Source organism: Pseudophryne corroboree, unplaced genomic scaffold, assembly GCF_028390025.1.
Source record: "Pseudophryne corroboree isolate aPseCor3 unplaced genomic scaffold, aPseCor3.hap2 scaffold_792, whole genome shotgun sequence".
NCBI classification, from domain to species: domain Eukaryota; kingdom Metazoa; phylum Chordata; class Amphibia; order Anura; family Myobatrachidae; genus Pseudophryne; species Pseudophryne corroboree.
Window position 1 is genome coordinate 149,019 of NW_026970371.1, and position 3,900 is coordinate 152,918.

General features: G+C 44.1%; 4 non-coding genes across 4 annotated transcripts; all 4 read left to right on the forward strand.

Moving 5' to 3' along the window:
- Positions 1-396: 396 nt before the first annotated feature.
- On the forward strand, positions 397-560 carry LOC135041121 (U1 spliceosomal RNA). The gene has a single exon (XR_010234841.1). It is a non-coding gene; the product is annotated as a U1 spliceosomal RNA (small nuclear RNA).
- Positions 561-712: 152 nt separating this feature from the next.
- Positions 713-875, forward strand: LOC135041161 (U1 spliceosomal RNA). Its single transcript, XR_010234879.1, has one exon. It is a non-coding gene; the product is annotated as a U1 spliceosomal RNA (small nuclear RNA).
- Positions 876-1,549: 674 nt separating this feature from the next.
- On the forward strand, positions 1,550-1,713 carry LOC135041125 (U1 spliceosomal RNA). The gene has a single exon (XR_010234845.1). It is a non-coding gene; the product is annotated as a U1 spliceosomal RNA (small nuclear RNA).
- A 150-nt stretch (positions 1,714-1,863) lies between these two features.
- On the forward strand, positions 1,864-2,027 carry LOC135041139 (U1 spliceosomal RNA). The gene has a single exon (XR_010234857.1). It is a non-coding gene; the product is annotated as a U1 spliceosomal RNA (small nuclear RNA).
- The last annotated feature ends 1,873 nt before the right edge of the window (positions 2,028-3,900 follow it).

A 3,900-nucleotide genomic window follows, 5' to 3' on the forward strand; every position in this document is an offset into this window, starting at 1 on the left:
GGATTGCTTCAGTCTGGGCTTGGCAGGTCTGGAAACATGAGCTTGCTTTGGGTATGCCTGACCTTGGGTACGCTTTACCTGGAGGATGAAAGGGCCAAGAAAAGTACTTTTAGCCTTCTGCGTGGTAGGAGTCATACTAGGTAGGCAAGCTGTTTTAGCAGTAGCCAGATCAGCTACAATCTTATTGAGGTCTTCTCCAAAAGGAGATTCAACTGAGGCAGCACAAGGGAACTCTCATCTGGGGACAACAACTGCAGGGAGAACACATATTTTCAGATGAACATGGTAGGGCAGAAGGCTGCCTAATACTGAAGCACCCCCAAACAACAAATCAAATGCAACTTACTTGACAGAGATGTGCCTGAGCAACGGCCCTCCCCAGCCCTATCCCAAATCATACTTATTTTGCATAGGAGATACCATGGTCATGAAGATTGTTCTCCCAGGGTTAGGTTCATTCATTGCATTCTGGGTATGCTGACCCCTGTGATTTCCCCAAATGTGGGAAACTCGACTGCATTATTTGTGGTAGTGGGGGACTGTGTTTGTGCTTTCCTCTGGTCAGCTCTGGTAAAATTCAGATTTCTTTGTCTCAGATCTTCCTCTAGCCTTGTTCTTCTTTCGAGAGTTCCCTTGTGCTGCCTCAGTTGGATCTCCTTCACTTGACAGGGGGGTGCCCGAGCAGCGACCCTCCCCAGCTCTAGCCCAACTCCTACTTACCTGCCAGGTGAGATACTATGATCATGAAGTTGCTTCTCCCAGGGCAAGGCTCACCCATTGCACTCTGGGTGTGCTGCCCCTGCGATTTCCCCAAATGTGGGAAACTTGACTGCATAATTTGAGTTTTCCCTGGTCGGCTCTCATGTAATTCAGATCTCTTTGTCTCAGGTCTCTCTCCAGCCTAGTTTGCTGTCTGGTTCCACTTCTTTTTTCTTGAGCCCCTCCCTTCTATACCCTTGTGCACTATCCTGACTTCTCCTCCCGTCTGCTTACTTTGTGCCTCCCAATGCACAATGCAAACTACGGGTAGTGCTGCAGGGCCCACACCCTTTTACTTGCTTTACAGAGCAGCTCTGGAGCTGTTACAGTGCCCAGCTGCTGCAAGAAATCAGCTTGAATGCTTCAGGGGCTGGGGAATGGCCAACATGAGCCCCACACCGAAGGAGGGTGGGGGTGCTTAATGCCAACTAGGGGTCATCCAAGCACCACAAAAGGCCTCCATGCCCTGCACGCTCCTTTTCTCTTTTCATATGCAGACAAGGGTTGAAGCCACCTTTGACCCACTGCTTGGATGACATCACCATATTCAAATCCATCTGCTGCAGGCCATCCCCCAGGAATGCTTGCACTAGTTGTTGCATTTGGTTTGTTGTTTGGGGGTGCTTCAGTATTAGGCAGCCTTCTGCCACCCCATGTTCATCTGAAAATATGTGTTCTCCCTGCAGTTGTTGTCCCCAGATGAGAGTTCCCTTGTGCTGCCTCAGTTGAATCTCCTTTACTTGACAGAGATGTGCCTGAGCAGCGGCCCTCCCCAGCCCTATCCCAAATCATACTTATTTTGCATAGGAGATACTATTGTCATGAAGATTGTTTTCCCAGGGTGAGGTTCATTCATTGCATTCTGGGTATGCTGACCCCTGTGATTTCCCCAAATGTGGGAAACTCGACTGCATTATTTGTGGTAGTGGTGGACTGTGTTTGTACTTTCCTCTGGTCAGCTATGGTAAAGTCAGATTTCTTTGTCTCAGATCTTCCTCTAGCCTTGTTCTTCTTTTGAGAGTTCCCTTGTGCTGCCTCAGTTGGATCTCCTTCACTTGAAAGGTAGTGCCCGAGCAGCGACCCTCCCCAGCTCTAGCCCAACTCCTACTAACCTGCCAGGTGAGATACTATGATCATGAAGGTGCTTCTCCCAGGGCAAGGCTCACCCATTGCACTCTGGGTGTGCTGCCCCTTGCGATTTCCCCAAATGTGGGAAACTTGACTGCATAATTTGTGTTTCCCCTGGACGGCTCTCGTATAATTCAGATCTCTTTGTCTCAGGTCTCTCTCCAGCCTAGTATGCTGTCTGTTTCCACTTCTCTTTTCTTGAGCCCCTCCCTTCTATAACCTTGTGCACTATCCTGACTTCTCCTCCCGTCTGCTTACTTTGTGCCTTCCAATGCACAATGCAAACTACAGGTAGTGCTGCAGGGCCCACACCCTTTTACTTGCCTTACAGAGCAGCTCTGGAGCTGTTACAGTACCCAGCTGCTGCAAGAAATCAGCTTGAATGCTTCAGGGGCTGGGGCATGGCCAACATGAGCCCCACACCGAAGGAGGGTGGGGGTGTTTAATGCGAACTAGGGGTCATCCAAGCGTCGCAAAAGGCCGCCATGCCCTGCATATCCCTTTTCTCTTTTCATAAGCAGACGAGGGTTGAAGCCAACTTTGACCCACTGCTTGGATGACATCACTTGCTGCCTTTCCAATGAAGCAAGTTTAATTTAGTAATAGGTGAAAAACCATCCCTACAAAGGTGTTAATCAGATACTTGGCTTTGTGGACACTTTTCAGAGAACAAATTAGTTAGCATAAAAATAAAGCCAGAAAATGAAGAGCTGTTTAATCACTCAATTGGATTTTTCTGCAAGCGTATTTCTTTTTCTCTGCAACCCACTGCTAAGTTGTGCTTCCTAGCTGTTCTTTTATAAAATCACTTAATCAAATCTAACTCTGATTACATCAGAGAAGGCCAGGTACCCTACACCATAAGAGGGGGTTTGAAATTTTGACTTGTCTACTTAAAGATCACCAAAATCTGATGACAAGGTCAATAACATCCCTGGGTGGGATTGAACCACCAACCCTTTGGTTAATAACCAAACACACTAACCGATTGCACCACCGAGACACTTTGCAAAAGTACATACTGACAAAGGTTAATAAGCATTCATCTAGAACGTTTCCTAGAAAACTTTAAAAAGTCAATAATCTGGAGAGTTTTTGTAAGATGTTTCTTCCATCAACCAATGAAGAAACGCATTGGTACTTTCCCATGATGAGTGAGTGCTTCAGGATCTCTTGCACTTACATGTGTAGCAGAGTACTGCAATGGAAGCATGCTGGGCCCCTTAACCCAGAGGTAGGCAGATTGAAACTATCCTCTGCTATATGCATTTTTTTTTTGTTAATTAAAGTAATCCAAAACTGGGATTGATATTTTTGCTCTTTTATTTTTACTTAAAGTACAATAACTTTTACCATTTTAATTTGTTTTAATAGTATATTGACAGTATTGTTTTCTTTCAAAAATCCACTTAATTTTCTTTACCCTATTATTAAAATGGTAATTGACAAAAACAAACTACATTGTCACCAGAAGAGCAATACAAAATGTACAAGTGATATATTAAAATCATCTTTCCAGCTTGAATTTCAATGATGCATTGGGGCAACGATTTTGTGAGAAACATCTTCACCCTTAAATAAAGATTTTCTTAATTCCTTACCTGTGTGCTAATTAGATATCACCTTGTTTTCACATTAAACAGACGTCCACATGAGAAAGCAGCAAGGATGCAGTGGCGTTAATGTTTCCTGGTGTCAACCTGTATTATTTCAGTAGATATTGAAATGAGGATGCATCTTGCTGCCTTTCCAATGAAGCAAGTTTAATTTAGTAATAGGTGAAAAACCATCCCTACAAAGATGTTAATCAGATACTTGGCTTTGTGGACACTTTTCAGAGAACAAATTTGTTAGCATAAAAATAAAGCCAGAAAATGAAGAGCTGTTTAATCACTCAATTTGATTTTTTTGTCAGCATATTTCTTTTTCTCTGCAAACCACTGCTAAATTGTGCTTCCTAGCTGTTTTTATAAAATCACTGAATCAAATCTAACTCTGATTACATCAGAGAAG